At 46.2% G+C, this 21,869-nt stretch overlaps 2 long non-coding RNA genes across 2 annotated transcripts in view; one reads left to right on the forward strand and one right to left on the reverse strand.

Annotated features, from left to right (window-relative positions):
* Positions 1–14,398: 14,398 nt before the first annotated feature.
* Positions 14,399–21,869, reverse strand: part of LOC105535545 — a 41,738-nt gene continuing 34,267 nt past the window's right edge. Inside the window, exon 4 of the long non-coding RNA XR_001005451.1 lies at positions 14,399–16,011. This is a non-coding gene — a long non-coding RNA (uncharacterized LOC105535545). The remainder of the gene's footprint in view (positions 16,012–21,869) is intronic.
* LOC105535544 lies at positions 14,573–21,225 on the forward strand. The gene is made up of 3 exons (XR_001005450.1): positions 14,573–15,647; positions 20,552–20,707; positions 20,972–21,225. It is a non-coding gene; the product is annotated as an uncharacterized LOC105535544 (long non-coding RNA).

Consider the following 21,869-nt stretch of genomic DNA (forward strand, 5'->3'; position numbering starts at 1 on the left):
GGTGGTACATGTCTGTAGTCCTAGCTACTCAAGAGGCTGAGGCAGGAGAATTGCTTGAACCCAGGAGGCAGAGGTTGTAGTGAGCCAATATCTTGCCATGCACTCCAGCCTGGGCGACAGAGTGAGACTCCGTCTCAAAAAAGAAAATTCCATTGTTTGACTAGCAGGCACTCTGATAGCCTGTCAGGGAGAAATATTTGGCCAGAGGTGTAAGTGGCTACTGTGCACTATTGTATTAAAACAACGGTGACTCTAGGAGTCAGGACACTGTGTAGGACGTCACTGAGCATCATGTCTGGTACTTCCTCTCAGCCTCCTTTGGGAATCACCTGCATCAGCCTCCTTTGGGAATCACCTCAACCAGGGCTAGTTCAGGAGACATTGTCAATGACTGGAGATACTGCCAGTGTTTTGGGTATCATCACTTGGGAGAAAGAGGAGGAGGAGTGCTACTGACACCCACTGGGGAGAGGCCGAGGATGCTGCTCGACATCCAGCAGAGCACAGGACAGCCTCCCACAACCAAGAATTTTCCAGTCCAAATGTCAATGGCGCCAAGGTTCAGAATCACTGACTACATTGACTAAGTCACTGCCACTGTTCCAATGATCTGTAGTAGAGATACACATCTGGATAGGAAAATTGTCATCCTTCTTCAATTCATTTAAATTTCATCAAAATGTATGGGATGTCTAACCTGTGTAAGGGCCATGGAAATGATACAGACAGCGTCTCTGCCTTCCAGAAACTTAAGTACAGCGACAGAGACAGACAGGAGTGCACCAACCATGCAGTGCAATATCAGGAGCGGGTGGCAAGTGCTGTCACAGCATACAAGGGGCTGGGAACCTGAGAAGCAGAGATGACCTCCAGCAGGCCCAGAGGGCAGGCGGGCTGCGCAAAGTTTTCAGAAAAAAATAGGATGTGAAGTGTGGGGGCTTCAGGGACGAGGAAACCTCACACCGGTGAAGCAGGACGGGGAGCTCTGAAGACGCGGGGAAGAATGTGAGCAAAGGCAGGGGCGCTGCCTGGTGGGAGAGGAACTAAGGGGCTGACCTCTGTGGCTTGCCCTAGGCCGCCTGGTGCACTAGGGTGGAGGAGGCTGATTTTCTCCTTTTTGTTGCATTTACTATTTTGGAATAGTGGGCCACATATTTCCATTTCAGACTTTTATAGTCTCTTCCTTTGTTTGCTACGGTCACATTAATATTCAGTAGAGAATCTTGCCGTTTTTATGCAGTATTTAATGGGGAAGAGATTTCTCACCTAAAAGTAAATTATAAAGTTTCTCCTGCAGAGAGCGGTAGCTCACGCCTGTAATCCCAACACTTTGGGAGGCTGAGGCGAGAGGACTGCTTGAGACCAGAGATTTGGAACCACTGGGCAATGTAGTGAGACCCTGTCTCCACAAAAAATAAAACAATTAGCCTGGTGTGGCGGTGCGTGCCTGTTGTCCAAGCTACTCCAGAGGCTGAGGTGGGAGAATCGCCTGAGGTGGGAGCATTGCCTGAGCCCAGGAGGTCGAGGGTGCAGTGAGCCATGATTGTGCCACTGCACTCCAGTCTGGGTGACAGAGCAAGACCCTGTTTCAAAAAAAAAGATTTCTCCTGAGGCCAGAACGAAATCAGCTGCTGTGCTTGGTTCAGTCATTAGTAATTCGCATGAATCACAATTCGGTTTTAGAAAAACTCACTTTTAGTGCACATATTTGAAAACATCTCAGAATCATGGATTCTAGAGACGGAAGAGATCTTGAGACATGTTCAGGTTCAGTTTTGTCTGGTCCAACCAGATAAGCTATTGTCATCTCCATCCCACAGAGGAGACAATTAAACATCTGCACACTTCAGACAGAGAAGAAGCCTACGTTAAGTGGCAGGATTTTTAAACCTGATGCGTTTGCTAAGTGATGCAGTACTTGAGATTTGGAGGTGAGAGAGTATCTATTGTCCAGGCTCAATTGCCCAGAGATCAAGGGGGTAGTCTTGTGGGGCTAGAGGGATACAGGCCTAAAGGGCAGTAGGAAGCCATCCAAGCTCAAGATTTATTTGAGGACAGATTCTCATCTCTATACTGATTGAGTGACCCCAGCTAGTGAGATCTCCTGGAAGCAGATGTGGGGAACAGTTATGACTGTTAAAAGTCAGAGGACGCAGTTCATCTGGAGAAAACGTCTGTCCAGGGAATCTCTGGAGACTGGAGACACTGTAGGAAATTCGGGATTTCAACAGAGAAAGAGCTTCCCTTGGGTGGGGGCAGGCAAGGGGTATCCTTGGGGAATCCTGACCAACAGTGACCGCCAAGATGTGCTCCAGCCCAGACTTCCCTGACTCTGGGCCGCCTGTGGACTGTCCCACCCTGGCCCAGAATCTCTGCCTCGGTTACAGCTCGAACTTAGATGACCTCATGTTTCCCATCAAAAATGTACCCTTTTCCTCACAACATCCCCAATATAGGGCTCATTGCCACATCATTTGCCCCACGCCAGGGCAGAGCCCACCCTGGAAAAAGCCCTGGTTTTCTTTCTGAAAAGCACCCTAGTTTATAGTAGCAAATACATATGGATTATTTTTCTCAGTACAAGTTCCTTGGTATGGCACTCAGAGAGTTGCTTTTGTTAGCTCATGAGATGGAAAAGGAAACAATGTGGGGAAATCCCAAATCCTTGGCTACCCCATTTCCTAAAGTGAACCTTACCCCTGGCATCATTAAGTGAATTTAACAGCCTTGTACTTGCAAAATGAACTAAAAAGGCAAATGTATAAAAATCAGGTCCTTTTGGGGGGATCACAGAAATGAGATCCTTTTATGGCTGCCAGTAATCATTTACTCACATTTTGCTCAACACAGGGGAGGTCCCCTTTTGCTCAAAAGAAAGACAACTTCCTATAAAACAGGCTTGGGTGGAATCCTTGGCAGGGAGAAGAAAACAGTGAGATCACTTCTGGGCATGGCTTCTGGGGACTGCTGATTTCCTTGACGATAATGCCAGTCAGGCCCACAGCAGTGCCTGGCAGCTGCTTCCCTCCCACACCAAAGAAGCCCAGGCTTCTTAGGTTTACAGGTCCCTGGCCATGGGCTCTCTGTAGGAAGTTGGCTGTGTATTTGTTCTGGAAGTGGGCCCTTGGGGCCAACGCACTAGACTATCCCTGGTAATGTCTCCTTTGGAGCAAATTCAGGTACACAACTCTGCTACATGTGGCCTTGTTAAAACAGTTCTGCTCAGTGCATTTCCCTGGACATTCTAACACTCGTCGCTACATAGGAGTGAGTAACCAAAGGCAAAAGGCATCTGCGTTAGCACTTACGGTCTGTTTCCACTTTGGGTTCCATTCCCCTGGCCTGTGTCCTTTTCCTCAGAAACTATGGTCTCACGGGGTGCCTTCTTCCTAAAGCTGAACCTGGCAAACAGATGTGGTGCCAACTGTGACCATTGCTCCTTGGAGATGGAGGTGCAGATTACTTGTCAGAATCTTGTGAGGCCCTGAGTGGTCTGGGACGCCCTTGCTCAGAACCACCATTTCCTGAATGTTGACTCTTGCAGGGTGTTTACATATGTCATCTGACTTAATCCTCGCAAGGATCCTGTGCTCATTTTACAAGAAAGAGGCTCCCTCCACCCAGACAGTGTTGACCCACATCTGGGCCAAGGGTGAAACAAACTGAGGGGCAAGCGACCACACACCCCATGTTTGGTCTCAAGCACTGGCTGTCTTCTTGCAAGTTTAATTTTTTTTAGAAAGATGCTACTTGAGGCCAGGCACAGTAGCTCATGCCTGTAATCCCAGCACTTTGGAAGACCAAGGCAGACAAATCAGTTGAGGCCAAGAGTTAGAGACCAACCTGGCCAACATGGCAAAACCTCATCTCTACTAAAAACACAAAAATTAGCCGGGTGTGGTGGTGCACACCTGTAATCCCAGCTACCTGGGCGGCTGAAGCATAAGAATCACTTGAACCCAGGAGGTGGAGCAAGCTGCAGCGAGCTGAGATCACACCACTGCACTGCAGCCTGGGTGATGGTGAGAGAGAGAGAGAGAGAGAGAGAGAGAGAGGAGAGAGAAACAAAGAAAAGAAAGAGAGAGGGAGCAAGGGAAAGGAAGAAAAGAAGAAGGAAGAAAAAGAAAGGAAGAAAGAGAGAAAAAGAAAGAAAAGAAAGAAAGAAAGAAAAAAAGAAAAAGAGGAAAGGAAAGGAAAGGAAAAGAAAAGAAAAAGAAAAGGAAGGGAGAGTGAAAGAAGGAAGGAAAGAAAGAAAGAAAGAGAAAGAAAAAGGAAAGAAAGAAGGAAGGAGAGAAAGAAGGAAAGAGAGAAAGAAAGAAAGAAGGAAAGAAAGAAAGAGAGAAAGAAAAAGGAAAGAAAGAAGGAAGGAAAGAGAAAGAAAGAAGGAAAGAGAGAAAGAAGAAAGAAAGAAAGAAAGAAAGAAAGAAAGAAAGAAAGAAAGAAAGAAAGAAAGAAAGAAAGAAAGAAAGAAAGAAAGAAAAAGAAAAGAAGGAAGGAAGGAAGGAAGGAAGGAAGGAAGGAAGGAAGGAAGGAAGGAAGGAAGGAAGGAAGGAAGGAGCTACTTGAAAGTCTAGGCCTCCTGGTGGGAAAGTGACACCAGGAGGTACCTTGGCTGTGGCTGACCCAGGGTAGCAAACAGCCCAGGAGTGGGCACAGTGGGCTGTAGAAAACACCAATCAGTTGTGCTATGAATTCTGCTTTAATGTTTCTGAAAGAAACTGAAAATCCTGGGTTTTTGTTTTGGTTTAGGGCTGTTTTTTGTTTGCTTGTTTTTGTTTTTGAGACAGGGTCTCACCCTCTCACCCAGGCTAGAGTGCAGTGGTGCAATCATGGCTCACGGCAGCCTTGAACTCAAGGGCTCAAAGGATCCTCCCATCTCAGGCTCCCAAGTGGCTGGGACTACAGGTGTGCACCACCACACCTGGCTCAGGGTTTGTTTAATGAGAAAATCTTACAGCTTTAAATGTTGGCAATTTATGTAAAAAACAAACAAAACAAAGTTTGCTTAACACTGAAGACGAAACAACACACTTGTTGACTGGTTTGCAATTTCTAGATTAGGTTTTCCCTCTAGACATAAATATTCAAATACAGATAGAATAGGATCAAATCTTTCATTCTCTTATTTTTTCATGAAGTATATCTTTTATTATAATGCATTAAAATTCTCAAACTTTAGAACAAAGTTCTAAAAAACATAAATGCTTAAGTGTTTTTGTCACTAAGTTTATTTTTCATATGAATAATACCGCTTTCTATTCCTTGACAATTCACATGGTGATTTGAGATCTGCAGTGTTGTTTATTGCTCACAAGGCAGCTGTGAGGTGGGTGCTGTGACTTCTGCAGGCGTTCATAGAGAAACTGAGGCTGAGAGAAGTTCACTCACGTTCACATGACTACAGGTTTGGAAGAGCCTATAACGCAGTCAGGCCTCCAGACTCTGATAGACCTTTTCATTCAATAAACCGTGGTTTCTAGTTTCTCCCACTAACACTACTGAATGGATGATTATTCTTTGCTCCGGGCCACATGATTTATTTTTTTCTGAGTTGCCTCTGGTTAAGTAAAAGAGAAGTCATGGGCCAGGCGCGGTGGCTCACGTCTGTAATCCCAGCACTTTGGGAGGTCGAGGCGGGCGGATACGAGGTCAGGAGATCGAGACCATCCTGGCTAACACGGTGAAACCCCGTCTGGATTTAAAAAAAAAAAAAAATTAGCCGGGCGTGGTGGTGGGCGCCTGTAGTCCCAGCTACGCGGAAGGTTGAGGCAGGAGAATGACGTGAACCCGCGAGGCGGAGCTTGCAGTGAGCCGAGATGGCGCCTGGGCTGCAGAGCAGACTCCGTCTCTTAAAAAAAAAAAAAAAATTAGCCGGGCGTGGTGGTGGGCGCCTGTAATCCCAGCTACTCCCGAGGCTGAGGCAGAGAACTGCTTAAACCTGGAGGGGCAGAGGTTGCAGTGAGCCGAGATCGCGCCACTGCACTCCAGCCTGGGCGACAGAGCGAGACTCCGTCTCAAAACAAAACAAAACAAAAACAAAAAATAAAAAAGAAGTCATAAAATGTCCTTTAAGCTAGCACTTAATTTTTTTCTTTTTGTTTTGTTTTGTTTTTGTTTTTTGAGGGAGGCCAGTAAGGGAAATGCGGATGGTTTTTAACCTGGAGTTCAGGGACTTTAGAGTAAGCTGAAGGGAGCCTGGGAGAGGGGCTGAACCCCTGGTAATCATTTGAAACATTTTGTAGAGAGGGATATTGGGGTATGTTTTGGAGAAGGGGACCTATAGCACTTTCCAGAGTGTGTCTGACTTCCTCAGGGTAGGCAGGATCCATGCAGGCTGGACTCCAGCCCTTGATCTTTCTTTCTTTCTTTATTTTGAGACGGAGTCTCACTCTGTCGCCCAGGCTGGAGTGCAGTGGCACGATCTCGGCTCGCTGCAACCTCCACCCCTCCAGGTTTAAGCAATTCTCTGCCTCAGCCTCCGGAGTAGCTGGGATTACAGGTACGTGCTACCACGCCCGGCTAATTTTTTTGTATTTTTAGTAGAGATGGGGTTTCACCATCTTGTTCAGGCTGGTCTTGAACTCCTGACCTCGTGATCCACCCGCCTCGGCCTCCCAAAGTGCTGGGATTACAGGTGTGAGCCACCGCGCCTGGCCCAGCCCTTGATCTTTATCGATACTGGAACATAACTTAGGCAACATTCTTGAATCTGCAAATTGATTTCTCCTCCATGGCTTTATTCTGTTAAAAAGATGTAATGCATGCATACCACCTGGAATCTGGAATTAGTCACCACCAGTGGCTTTGCTTGAATCCCTTATCATGCCTCATTACCATGCACCCAGATCGTGTTCCTGCAGGACAGGCCTCTGCGGTTTTCACAACCTCCATCAACCCTCTGACTCTGATTGGTTCCTTCTTAAAAGATGCAAACTTTCCTATAAGGAACGTTGCAAAATGCCTTTTAATAAAGTATAAGTTTTCATGAGCCCATAATTAACTCATGCTAACAATTACATGTCAAGAATATGTAAAAAATGAGAATGACATCGGGGCATTTATTTTGTTACAAAGGCTTTTTGGGTAGTGCAAGAACCTTTCAGGAGCAAGCGCTTTTCACTTAATGGTAGAAACAGCATCTGGGGCCTAGAGATTCTCCTTTATAATTCTTTATAGGACACAATATGTGGGGAATTTTTATAATGGGACGAGAGGCTCACCAAAGACTACATCGAGGGTAACCATAGAGCAGATGTGGCATCAGATGTCCTGGACTTGATATCCAGCCTTGCAGCGCCTCACAGTGTGACTGAGGACAAGGCATTTCACTTTTCCAGGCTCTGAGTTTTTCATCTCTTAGACAAATGCTCAGAAGGGAAAGGCAGGATGAGAATAGCATCCGTTGAGAACCCAACAGGTTGCCAGGTTCCATTCTTGGTGTTACTACGTGCACCCTCCTGCTTATGCTCACAACAGGACATTTGGATTCAGGCCCAAGGAAACACGACTTGTAGGTGGCGTGGCCAGAATCCAAAGCTGGTTCTCTGGACTCCAAAATTATGCTCTTTCCATGACCCAGTTCAGTGTTCCTCAAGCTCTGTCAATAAAGCACCCTCAGCAAGAGAAGAGAATGGCCACGTGTATTAGTTTGCCAGAACTGTTGTCACAAAGTACCACAAACTGGGTACCTTAAAACAAGAGAAATTTATTGTCTCACAGTTCTGGAGGCCAAAAGTCTAAAATTCGGGACTGTGAGAGAAGGATCTGTTCCAGGCCCCTTACCTAGCTGGTGGTTTTGTGGCGATCTTCTGCATTCCTTGTCGGGCAGAAGCATCACCCTGATCTCTGCCTCCATCTTCCCGTAGTGTTCTCCCTGTGTGCATGGCTGTGTCCAAATTTCCCCTTTCCATAAGGGCACCAGTCATATTGGACTAGAGCCCACCCTACTCCGGTGTGACCTCTTCTTAACTCAACTAATTTCAACTGCAATCACCCTATTCCCAAATAAGCTCACATTCTGAAGTACTGAGGGATAGGATTAGTACTTCAACACATTCTGGGGGGACACAATTCGACTCATAATTCTACCCACTTCAGGAGTCTGAGGGGATCACTTATGGCACCACGTACAAGCATTAAATATTTTTGATGCATTGAACATTATCTTTAAAATTCATGTAAATTGAGCACTCAACTCCATTATTACACCACCACTTAATACAAAAACATTTCCCAAAAGTTTACGAGCAGAATTACTGATCCAGAAAGCTGCTCCATGCTGATCCTTGGGGTTCAAAACCCATTGTCAAATCCCTGACCTGCATCTTCTCATGTCCTCAGAAGATGCTCCTACCAAGTGTGAAAGCACTGAGAATTGGAGACACCTTTAAGGAGGCACATTTAACTTAAATGAGGGCGAAGAATGTCGATCTAGACAGGGCTGAACAAAAGCAATGCAAATTAAATGCAAACAGAAAATCTGAACATCCCTGACCAAAATCAGTGAAAAAACACACCAGTATGGAAACAACGCTTGCAGAGAGCTCTGTTGGAATTGCATGGCTTCATTTCATTCTCCTCTCTTTCGTTTTTAGAGGAAATCAGCATTAGACAAGCACAGTTTGTCCTGTTTCCTCAACAACAATGGCTTTTGAAGAACATGGTTTTGAAGTACAGGATCGTGGTGTTTGGGGACAAAGATGATTGCTGTGGTAGTAATAGACCTCCTAACACACTGATCAGATTCATATTTTTCTATTACAGTAACTCTGTGTCAAGTAATAGAACTTACCAGCAAAACTAACCATGGCCATACTGTTCTTTTATTTCCTAAGAAATCGCATTTTCAAAAGTGACAAAGGACTCTCTGACAAAGGCCCAGCAATGGATGTGAGAATGACTTAAGTAGAGAAAAGGGCCTCTCCGTGTGGTTAGCTTACTGCCCCACTTGGTTGGTTGACACAAAACCAGGTCCAGCCAATGCATTTCCACATCCTGAGGATCTGCTCCCAGCCCAACAGAGATGTGCTCTGGCCAGGACCCAAAAGATGGGCAGGGCTCAAAAGACAGCATCAGGCATCCTGACAGCATAGAAAACGAGATGGCTTTTCACTTTCCTTGGCTGAAAACACAGAGACTACAATGTTCCTTTCTTTTCCCTGCCTCTCTATTGGGAGAAATACGAACTTTCCAAAGGCATTCACCATCCATTTAGCAGAAACATCTGTCAGCTTTAGCTACAATCAAAGAGAAAACATCTCCAGAGAAGGAATATCCCACAGGGTAAAGCAAGGGACAAACCTAGAGAACACTCGTGACCCGATGCTCTAGCTCAGGGGCAGCAAAAAGGCTGCAGCTCTGTTCAGAAGAAAGCCCTGCCGATCTCCAGGTTCTAGGAGCTTTGCTAAGCAAGCCCAGAATGCAGGAGGTCATTCACCGAGTTAGCAAATGCAGGTGACCAGACCTTTGAAATTAAAAAAGAAAAAAAAAAAAACGGCACATGGGTCAAGCGTGGTGGCTCACTCCTGTAGTTCCAGCACTTTGGGAGGCTGAGGTGGTCAGATCACTTGAGGTCAGGAGTTCGAGACCAGCTTGGTCAACATGGTGAACCCCCCATCTCTACTGAAAATACAAAAGAAAAGAAAAATAGAAAAAAATAGCCAGGCATGGTGGCGTGTGCCTCTAATCCCAGCTACTCGGGAGGCTGAGGCAGGAGAATCTCTTGAATCCAGGAGGCAGAGGTTGCAGTGAGCCACTGTACTCCAGCCTGGGTGAGACAGTGAGACTCCGTCCAAAATAATAAATAAATAAATAAATAAATAAATAAATAAATAAATAAATAAATAGGGCATGTGATGACAGAGAAGGGTGGTCCACAAGGGAGGAAGGGCCGGGGGATCTGCAGAACCAGGGCCTGTGCCGGGGAGGCACAGCCGCTTTCAGCCAGACAGCAGCTCCCCCTCAGGGCAGAAGTGCCTGTGCCCATCGCTAGGGAGATGAGCTCCGCACAGAAGCAGAGCACTTTCGTCAGGCTTTCCCACAGCCTGGGAGAATAGCTCCTGAGATCAACCAGCACCCTCTGTCCTGACTCCACCTCTGCCACAGCTTCTGCAGTTCCTCGGTCATCCTGATCACCGAAGGCCACACTGGAAACGTGTCCACTGGGAACGACTTGCACTCGGCCTCGGGACACCAACATTCACTGAAGCAGACACCGCAAATTATTTCTAAAGATCGTGCACATCTTTAAGCTCTCACTCTTCTCTTAAATCCCAGCTTTTTCTCCGCCCCGCCCTCTACTGGCCACAAAGGTCATCCCCTTGGCAGCAGAGACAGAAAGGGCCAGACATCCGGGCCAGGGCTGGGGCCGCGCTGGCCTGGGGCCCTACGTGCACTCTGGGCCACATTTCATGCTGCTTGCCCACGTTCCAACTCCGGGTGAGGGCTCTGGGGATATGCATTTTAAAGCAATACTGTAATCGTCTGGTGTGCAGCCCAGTGTCTGGTGAGTCCAGTTTTGGTGAATTATTGCTCCCAGTGGCTTACTAATTCACAGGGAAAAGAAAAAAAAATTTAGTTCCCAGATCAGCAAAGTGGAGAAGCAGAGTCCTAAACACAGTATCCTCATGAGGGCGGTGTCCAGGCCCGGGGACAGCAAAGCAGCCCCGCTGGTGCCTCTCCCAGCAAGTCATCGTGTGCCCGTCAGAGCTTCCAGAAAGCTATTCCTAAAACAAGATGGGATTGAGCCACAGAAAGCAGGTCCAACCTAGTGGTAACGGTGAAAAAAATAGCCCTTAAGGGGTGTAAAAGGGCAAAGTGATGAAATGTTGTATAATTTAAATGCATTTGGAAGACTCTCCTCTCCCAACTGTCAGAGCAGAACACCATGCTGGTTTCATTTTTTAAAAAACAAAACAAAAACCTCCAAAGAGAAGAATAATACCTAGTTATGGCCATCATTTCCTTTCCTCCATGGCTTCCCTCTTCCACCTTTATCCCTTAAAGCAGTGGCTCTCAACCAGGGGCTTTGCTCCCCCACCCTACCCTAGGGACTTCTGGCAATTCCTGAAAACAGTGGGGCATGCTACTGGCGTCTATGGGTAGAGACGAGAAATGCTGCGAGATGTCCAGCAACGCTCACGACAGCCCTCACGACAGAATTATCCAACCCAAGATGACAACTTGCTGCTATTGAGAAACCCAGCCTTTAGAAGCAGTCTTCTAATCTTATGTTCTAGGAATAAGAAAATATTATTCTTAGTTTAGCCTGCAGCTAAACAAAATGTATAGGGTAAGATTCACTATGAGGAAGGGGGCAATGGTGACTAAGAACTTCACAAAGTCCTGAACCATTCAACCTTCATTCTGAGAGGATAGGCGATCAGCTTTAGTGATTCACTTCTCTGATTATAAGGATCATCTTCTGAAGTCCATTAAGTGTTTAGTCATGCCCTGTGTTTTTGTCAAGTGGTAGGTAAAGGGAGTTAAGTGGAGCCTCAGTCCCCTAACAGTTTATCATCTAAGATGGGTGACAATGACTAGGCAGAGATATAAAGGTGAGATGAACAAATAACCAAACTACAGAGTAAAGCCAAACCAATTGCAGAAGCTGGGAGCTGAGCATAGTGTGAGGAATGGGGAGGGCAAGTTATCCAGGTGAGTAGGTGGCATTAAAGAGAAGAACTGGGGACAGCATCCATCTGCACCTCCATTTATCCATTTGCTTTCACTAAAATATGTATCACATGCTTCTGGGCATGCAGAGGTACATTTCTCACACTCCAAGCACTCACAATCAAGCCAGTGTGATAAGATTCATACACAAATAAGCAAAACACAAAAATACCATTCTGAGAGGTATAGCAAGTACGTGTCACAGTGCTTAGAGAAAGAACTGATGCCTGCATGTGGTGGAACTGGCATTTGGCTGGGCCTCGGAGTGTGGGGGCTACTGGGGAGCTGAGCCTGCCTGAGAACCTAGGGCAGGGCGGCAGCAGGGGTGTTCGCTGTCCTACAGACAAGAATCTCCAAAAATGGAGTTCTGGCTTAAGGTGTTTGTCCTGGCTTATCTTTTGGCCACTCAACAAAACTTTCTGTGCCTCATTTTCTCTCTTCTTCCCATTTCCAAGTAACAAAACCATGTCTATCTACTCTTATTAAGAACCTCCAAGAGTGGTGGCTCATGCCTGTAATCGCAGCACTTTGGGAGGCTGAGGCTGGAAGATTGTTTCAGGCCAAGAGTTCAAGACCAGCCTGGGCAACATAAGGAAACCCTCGTTTCTAAACAAATAAAAATAAAAATTAGTGGGTGTGGCGGCACACGCCATAATCCCAGCTGCTCAGGAGCCCAGGAGTTCAAGGCTACAGTGAACCGTGATTGCGCCACTGCACTCCAGCCTGGGCGACAGAACGAGACTCCATCTCAAAAAAAAAAGAAAAAAAAAAGAACCACAGCATACCAAGTGAAGCCTTATGGAGCTTCATGCAAGATGATCAACATGCACCAGGTTTAAGGGAGATGCTAGCAGTTATAACTCACAGGCTAGCTCGGGTTTTTCTCTTTCACATGCTTCTGGCCTTACCCAGTAACAGCAATTCTGAACACTATCCAAGCAAAATGTCATATGCTTTGAAGATGCACTAGTATTTCAACAGGCTAAACATTTTCCAGAACAAAACCTTTACCAAAGCTGCTAACAAGCAGTCAGATAGACTACCCTGTGAGCGTTCTCCTCCAACAATGAGCTGGCAGACAGGTCAGCAGCCGGACACAGAAAGAGGAGAAGGATCCTAAATAAACACAGTTTAATCAACCGTGAAGAAACCTAAAAGTTGACGGAAAGTGCTTTGTTAATGGGAAAAGCAAGGCCCCTGCCCTCAGAGAAAGGCAAGGAAGGTTGAAGGTCACTTCAGCTGACCAGAGGCTGCCATGGCGGCAGCAACATTCCCTGGTGGGAATCTCAACGGAAGACGCAAATGCAGACGAGAAGGAAGGGAGAGGAGAAGCCGACAGGTGGACCTTTTCCAAGGACCTGGCAAGCAAATGTTCCCTAGAAAGAAGATGAAAATTTAGGTCAATAAGAAGGAAAGACACTGTTTTTAGAACCACTATGATGACTTCAGAGTTGGTTCTCCTTCAGGCTTTTGTCCATCGAGTCTGTCGTGTCTGATTCCAGACTCCTCAGGATATTTGAAAAAAAGCAATTTATTTGAATTACATCAATGTCCTTTACTTGCATCTAAAAAATCAAGGTCAAGCTATGCTGATATGTGAAAGAGAATTGAGATGAATGAGGGCTGACTCCCAGTCTCTGCCCCTGTAATTACTTTCTTTGTGAGCCTGAATACCCAATCAGATGGATGCCTTCTCAACACATTTTTTCATATTTATGAAATACCTTTGAACAATGCAATCTGGAAACTCTGGCAATATCTGTGACCAAATATATCCAAGCCTGTTTATGTTTTTAATTGAAGATCAAACAATTTTAGATGAGCGAATCTATGGTATCATAGAAACTGCATATTTTTAGGTAATTCTTGAGAGTATCTTGCAAACTATTAAAGTAACTTGATCTCATGCTATATCTTTAAAAGATACTTCTCAGCTGTGAATACTATTGGAATGAAATCAGGGGTAGCATTCAAAAAAGTCTGCAGCATGGAAAGGTTTGCATATGAATTCTGATTCCATTAGAAAACCATTTCTTTTAGGACTGTTTTATCATTCTCTATTGGTTCATGTAATATGATCGGTTTGTTCTTATTCTAATTAAAGATTCAATTTATTAAAGAGTCTTTAACTTCACTAAGGCAAAATTTAAAAAGCTTCTAATCAGATATTCTTGGTAGGCAGGAGAACTATAACCTTCAAACTCTCTGATGTCGTATGAAGCAGCTCTCATCTCGACACAAAGATTTTCACTTCTGTGATCTGGCCTGGTAAAACATTTATTCCTTTATACTCAGTCCTAGTTTGTTTTAGGTCCGGGCCTCTGGGCCCATTAATTTGTATAGGAGGACAGGTGTGCTGTTTTTCTTCAATCCTTGAGGATATTAGGAAAAACTTTAACCAATAACGGGATCCCATCACCTGACGTTTCTTTGGGGAAAATGACTCTTGAAGGCATGTGGGGATTATTAAGGAAATAATCTTCCTTGTAAATTACATGTTTGTACATAAGAGGAGTGTTGAGCAGGATATCAAGAGGCAGCGGTCACTCATGGCACTATTTTCAAAGTTAGTTAAACACGGAAACCAACTCACATTTCCCCAATTTAGCATTTCATTTTAAAAAGTTGCTGAATTCAGGTACATCTCAATTGCTCAGGGTAATAAAGGAGACATTAGGCGTGGATAACAAGACCACAAATGGTGAGTAAAGTAAGACACCAGGGATCATTTCTTTCCTGTTTATTAACATTCACTCCAGGCTGTATACTTTGGTTACCATGGTCGCGTGGTGTCTGATGTCACAGGCCAAACCATATAAAATCACAGAGGCCACAACAGGCAGGAGGAGCGGCCTGGCCTTTTCTGAGTCAGGCAGCCCAGCCTGTGGGATGCCAGGCTGGGTGTGCTGGGCCTGACCAGTCGCCCGCTTTCCTCTTCTCCTGCCTCTGCCTGCCCCCTGGTGGACAGTCCGGGTAAAGCAAGGGAGTGCGCCTTTGGGGTCTCAATGGGGCTGAAATACGACTCCTCCCCTAAGACAGCCTGCCTCCCCCAGCCTTGTTCTCCAGCAAAGTCAATTTCCTGGAGAATCGAGGCTCTGCCTCAGATGTTCAGAGCTCCCTTAGGATAAACACCTCCATTTCAATTCCTGGGGCCTTGATCAACCTGTGCCTCCCTTGATCCCCAACTTGTAGGCACCTTCCCTTGAGCAGTGCCCTCATGAGGTACACCTTTTCCAGGAAACAAAAATCATTCCTTCTTTGGGTCCTGCAGGCTGTAAAGAACCAATACAGTACTGTGCTATTGAACATGTTGCCACTACAGAAGCCCCTTGTGTTTCCAAGAGTACATGTCTATAGCCATTCGCTTATTCATCAGAAAACAACTAGAAGCCAGGCCCCGTGCTGGGCCCTGGAGACATGGAAGAAACCCGGCTAAGGCTCCCGCCTTGAAGAGCTCGTGGCCCAGGGAAGGGACAGTTCATCTGTCATTGATTGCCACGTGCCAGTGCCTATGATGCTAAAAAGATGTCAGTGCTGTGCTGCAGGAGCAAAGGCCGTGGAGGAAGAGGCTTTGGGTTTGTTGCGAGTTCTTGCCAGAGCGAGGCAAAGCCAGTCACTGCTTCGTTCAGATGACTTAGGTAAATAAATGAGGCTGCACAGGCTGTCCTGACACCACACACCTCTAGAATACCCTGGCTGTGCTGGGAGCTATTGGTGTCAGCTGAGTATTTTCATCCCTGTCCAAGTCACAATGATCTGACTGTACCAGCCTGTGTGGATGTTGCTAAGAGGAGGCAGACAGCACCATGAGCTCCCTTAGATGACGATCGGCATGATGTTCCTGCTGTGGCAGCACTCAGCTCTTGCCAATGTTCTGCTCTGCTTTGCTCACTTTAAGCCTCCCTTAATTTTTTTGATGCCAGTTTCCCCATTGCTGATTCACAGATATGCAAGACTCGGGCAGAAAAAAAAAGGTAATTATCTCAAATGACTCAGGCGCCCTCCTTGACTCTGGGATCTCTGTACAGACTTGCATTTTAAAAGCTGAGGGTAATGATGTTGTCATTTGTGCAGGAAAGGCTGGAAGAAAAACACATTAGTGTTCTTCTAAACTCCTGACTTTTGGAAAAAATTAGCATAGAGAGGATGGATGCTCAGCCATGGCCTGACAGTCAAATACCTAATCCAGAGGTGAAGGCACCTGCACAGTGTCCCATGCACTGGCGAGCTTCCTGGGGACAAGGGCAGTGCCTTGATCACCTCTCTTCCTTGTGCAGTAAATGTTTGTTGGATGAATGGTTGTCAACTCTAGCTAGTACTGTCAGTCCTCCCTGAGCCCTGAAAGAAACAGAAATTAGGAAATAAAAACAATGAGCAGGTCCTATACTCCTAGATTTAAGATTTGTGAACAAGTAAGGGAAAATTATTTGCCTGCTACAAAACTGCTAAGAGAGATGACAATCAAGGAAGGGTGGGAATCATCTAAGGGAAAGAAGAAGGGAATCAATTATTGCTCCACCAGTGGCTTGCTGAAAAGCTTTCCACACTTGTAGGAAAACAAATTCCCCACCACCAAGAGTAGAGGCCCCAGCAAGGACAGTCACAACAGTGGTGGCCGTCAGGCACCCTGTGAAGCAGAGTGGAGCTGCGGGCAGCAAGCAGATCACGCCTGGGATAAAGACTGTGGCGGCTGTGCTAGGGGTGGCAGTAACACAGGGAGACTCTCAGTAAGGGGACCTGAGGTATCATCCGCCCCCAACTCCACCCTTCCTCCCCTCCCCACAGGAGAGCCAGCATCAGCTCCTGAGGGAGGGAGGGCTAGTGTGGCTTGATGGGGTGGCAGGGGTAGGAGGCACAGCCAAAGGCTCTGGAAATCATCTTGAAATCCTAGGTTTTCCCGGAGGCTGCTGTAGCCTGGGGGAATGGAGTTACATCTAACTGTAAATGTTGTTCACGCTCAGTCTAAAGAAAGTCCAACAGTCATTTTAGGATGGTGGTGTACTTCAAATTACTTTTCTATGCCCCAGCTTTGGGTTCCATTAAATTCTCATTCTCCCCACATTTCTGTTTTTCCTCCAGGTACCCTCAAAGAGCACCCATCATTCATTCATTCATTCATTCATTCATTCACTTATTCAACAAATACTGATTGAATCCTGCTCTTTACCAGGTTATACTAGGTACCAAGAATACAGGGTCAGCAAAGACAGGCATGGTCCCTGCCTTCAAAAGGAGAGGACCTTGATCAAATACCCACACAAATTAACATCATTGCAATGTGTGGGGTCCTGGGTATATAATGAGGGGATTTTGTTAATAAGGGACATCAGGGAACTCTCTGAGGAAATGATGAGTGAAATAAAATCTGAAGGAACAATAGGATTAACTAAGCCCAATGGGTCCTGGGCATCCCCTAGAGTGGGGCTGCACATGCGTATTCAAGGCCATGAAAGATGGCAAGTGTGACCTGAATGTAGACAGCAAGGAGGTGGGATTCTCAACCAGGCTGGGGAAGGCCATGCACAGGCAGCCACTGGAGTGTTGAAGTGGACAGGTGATGTGATTCAATGTGCATTTGAGAAAGAGTTTGATCTCCCTGTGGAGAACAACTTGGAATATGTCATAACTAAATGTCATTAGACCAGTTAAGAAGCTATTTGCTACAGGTGAGTTGGGGTCTAGGAGAGGGACAACGGAGGAGAAAATGATGATGGGGTATATAGGCTTACAACATATTCCACTCCTGAAAGATCTTCCAACAGCCTTACCCTGCAATGAGCCCCTCCCTTCATGGGCTAGATCACCATCTGAGAGAAAAGCACAACCCTCCCTTCTTTCAGGTTTGTCTCTAAGGATGTCCCTTTAACTTGTCCCTTGGGATGCCTTCATGATTTCTTTCTAGCTTGCTCTAAAAATGACGTAAAGCCTGTCCATGATGCCTGGGACATATCAACTTCAAGGTCATGGACGGAAATGATGATAACTCAAATTATAGGACTGTCAACTTTCAAGCCCCCATGACCTTAAATGATGGATCAAGGGGCTGGGATCAGATCAAGAGAGCTTCAAACCACTGCTGGCTGCTAGAGCATTTAATCTGCTGATGGAGTGCTCAATATAATATAATATTGGAATGTGTGTGTGTGTGTGTGTGTGTGTAGTCCAATTAACCAAAGTGGTCTTCTTCCGAACACTTTGAGGATGCTGCAGTAAGATCCCTGCATCAGGTGAGAGTGGAACTAGTTACCAGATGTTCTCGTCTGCCTGGGATCCCTGCTCCTGTAAGACAGTTGGTAATCCGTTCCAAGAATGATGTTTTACCATGGTGCTGTGCTAGGCACCAGGGACTGGAAGATGAAGAAACATTTCCTGCGCTCCTGGAGCTGCAGCCTAGCAGGCCTACCAATAAGGACAGTGCCATGGGATATGCTGCAGCACAGGCAGAAGCAAAGCGCTGTGGAGACCCCAAGGCTGGATGTAGCAGCTCTGCCTGGCTGAGTCAGGAAGGTTCTCCGGAGGTCACATCTGATCCAGGTGTCAAGGGATGAGCAGGAATTCATCTTGTGAAGAAGAGGAGGCTGGTTGTTTCAGCAAGAGAAATAGCTCCTAAAAAGACACCCAAGAGTAAGATGTGCCCCAAAAGTGTCCCTAGGGGTGATAGAGAGGCTGTAGCAGGAGGTAAGTCTGGAGACAGAACTCTGGTGGGCTTACTGGAGCAGGAGGGTCTATCTGCTTTAAGGAATATACTGTGTTAGTCTTCTATTGCTGCATAGCAAATTACCCCCAAACTGAGAAGCTTAAAACAGTTAACGTGTGTTATCGTATAGTTTTCATGGGTCGGGAACACAGTTGTAAATTAGCAGTCCTCTGGCTCAGGGTCTCACAGGCTGTAATCAAGGTGTCAGCCAGGACCAAAGTCAACTCAAGGTTCTACCAAGGGAGGGTGACCTTCCAGGTTCACTGCTGTGGCTGCTGGCTAGAGACATCAGTTCCTTGCCACATAGGCCTCTCCACGAGGCAGGTCCCACCATGGCAGTTGGCTTAGAGAGAGACTTTTTGTAACCCAATCTTGGAAGTGACATCCCATCACTTTTGCTGTATTCAGTTTGTTTAAAACCAAGTACCAGGTCCATCCAGCCCAGGTTGAAGAAGAGGTTACATGAGAGAGAGAGTATCAGGAAGTGATGATTATCAGGGGCTGTTTTAGAGGCTGCCTACCACATATACCAAGAGCTATTTATGGCCTCATTGCAGCATGATCCCACTCTGCATAAATTATAGAGAAAGACATATAATTTTATTGCATATTAGTTTTTGTTGATGGGTACATTCTGGTCCCTAGGAGCCCTGAAGAACAATGTGCTTCATTTCACAGCTCTCCCTAAGGATTTTATACAACCCACTTGGCACTCACACTGTTATTATTAAATGGATTCAGCCAAAAGCTGCCTGTGGGGGTAGAGATCGGTGGGAAGGTAGGGCGGCAGAGGAAGGAAGTGATCAGGACCCCAAATTGAATAAAGAAAAAGGTCACACGCCAACTGCAAGTTAGAAAATGAATCTGAGTAGAAGTAAGTATCCTGGTTGACAGCTCACACACGATGCCAACTTGCCACAGCTTGGCAGCGCCTTTGGTTTTCCCACATGCAACTGAAAATAGCTAGCATTCATCCTGAGGGAGTGCTACTAAAATAAGTAACTACTTGGAGCTATACCTCACTGCTCATTCAAGCTGGAAGCAGTCTGCAATTATTTTGCTGAAATTAGATACAAATTAAGTTGCCACTTCCGGAACTCTTTCTCTTGTGCTATATTACAAAAAGGAAACTGATTTTTGAACTCGGACAGCTTAGATGTTGCTTCTTAAAAATAAATGTGCTCTCTGACAGAATATCTAAAAAGACAGATTATTGATTTTAATCTCTCATGAGGCCTAACCTCTACATGATCCAGGTTTCCTGATTTTCAGACCTGAGTTAAGTTGCTATGGATATAGAGTGACAGGCCAGTGAAGGAAACTGGGGATAGCGAGTGGCCTGCCCACAGGTGAGATATACTCTTTAAACTTGTTAGGGATAGAAAAGGGGGCCAGCCTAGAATTGTCTTCTGGGAGGTAAGGGAATGGTCCTGCTCCCACTTTTTAAATAGTGGTTTGAAAGTTTTCTCAGGGTGTGCATACATTTAGACGTACAAATTCTGCTACGTTTTAAAAAGGAAAACAGAATAAACAAACATGTATGAAAACAAACAATAATAATGATGATTTGGGTCTTTCCTCAAACTTGGCTGGAAGTTACTGGCACACAAATAGTAGAGGTGCTTGGGGGTTTTGTCCTATGAAGGAGACCCTGATTTGTACTATCTCAATAAAGCAACACCTTCTTTTGACCTGCCTTTGGAAGTAGGTGAATTTCTAAGAGCCCAGCTGTGCCTAGACCCTAGGAGGCCGTCATGGCTCCCAGGGTGGTAATGTTTCTCCACAACTTTGAATTTCAATTTCCCTTTACAAAAGGCAAAATTTGTTTTATTCCCCATTGTTGGAGACATTAGTCATGGATGAAACACATTTAAAACTCCCCCTACGCCCTGCTTCTTGCCCACCCTAACATCCCCACTCTATATCCTCATTCCAATCTAGTGAATCTTAGAAATGACACATTGAATGAAGAGCTTTCCACGTAACCTTTCCTCCTTGGTGAAGTTTTCTTTTTGCGGGGTTCTGGCGTGTGTGCGTGTGTGTTTGTAGCTCCATAATTCTCAAAGGAAAAATTGCTAAAAGGTCATCTACGCAAATCCTTACGATGGTGAATCTCTACAACCTCACTTTAATTTTAGGAGATATTTCATTTCATGCCTTAAGTTTTGCAGTTATTTTCAGCGTCTCCTTTTCCAGACTTCTTAGGACTTGGAAATAAAATGAAATGACGTTGAATGAAATCAAAGGAAATTGAGTGATCTGAAATGATTTGATGTCAGCAGGAATTTCCCATACAGCTCACAGCCCTTCCCCCAGCACATCTCCCTCTTGGGTATGGTGAGTTCAGCTCCAAATTTATTCTGACAAGAAAGCACAGGCTCCAGTTGGTCTAAATCAGGTGAAAATCCAAAGCAACCATCCTTCCTGGACAACTTTCTGCTTTCCCAGTGCTTATCACGGTCTGAAAATTCCTATTTAAAGAAGCAGAGCTTTCTTTTAAGTCCTAACAGAGCAAAGTCACACTCAGCAGTGCACACGCGCAAATCGGGCTCGAGAATGCATTTCTGGCAGAAACGCTCCTCTTTTCTCTGTCTCCTCTAGCTCTCTGCAGGCCCAAATCTTGCAGAAGCCATTCCATGTTCCCTGAGCAGGAAAAGACAAACTCAGACCGACAACTCTGGACTTCAAAAGACGGCACACAAGGGGAGGAAGGCCTGAGAGTACCAAGGCGTGAAAATTCAGAATGCTGCTATCTCATTTATTTTAACCATTTAGGAAACGTTTTGATCCGCATCCTTTTCCCTTCCCTGATTTCAGAAAATAAAAATGCTTCGGTTCTGAGGAGTAACTCTCCATATGGAAGGGGAAGATCAGGGGATGGATGGGGGAGGGCTGCTTGCGTCCTCTCCCCTGTCACACACACGCTCCCTGTTTCAGCCAGTGTAAAAATAGCTGCCCAGGTTTATGTATTCATCCCTAAGCTGCAAGGAAGCGCCTGCCTCCCGGCAGAGTCCGCTGCCTTTTAGTAGCTTATAACATCAGGTGACGCCTCCAGCCCTCCCATTCCCCGCCCCAGCCCGGATAAACGTCCTCCGTGACCTTAGAAGTTTTCAGTTTAATCAGCGGTATCGTTTTTGAGAGGAAAATCCTCCCGGCTTTGCGGGCTGGCAGGGCTCTGGGGCCCTCCCCTGCCTCCCAGCCCAGGCCGCAGAGCGAGAGCGTTTCCATCTGTGCTAGGAGCGGGAAGAGCCTCTCTGTGCTCCCCGGCACGTCCAGCGCGCGGGCGGGAACACGCTCTCCTGTGGGGGGCAGCTTTCCCAAGGGCCTTGCCTAACGAGGGCCAGGCGGCTCCCCCGTGGGCCCCGAACGGCTCCTGGCAGGCCGACCCCCATCCCTGTCGAGAGCACTGATTTCCCCAGCGTCCGGGGGAGGCAGCCGCGCCCTCCCGGAGCAAGGCAATCCAGCGGTCAGGCGGCGGCAAGGGCCTGCGCGTGCGCAG

This window comes from Mandrillus leucophaeus, unplaced genomic scaffold, assembly GCF_000951045.1.
Source record: "Mandrillus leucophaeus isolate KB7577 unplaced genomic scaffold, Mleu.le_1.0 Scaffold1477, whole genome shotgun sequence".
In the NCBI taxonomy this organism is placed as follows: Eukaryota; Metazoa; Chordata; class Mammalia; order Primates; family Cercopithecidae; genus Mandrillus; species Mandrillus leucophaeus.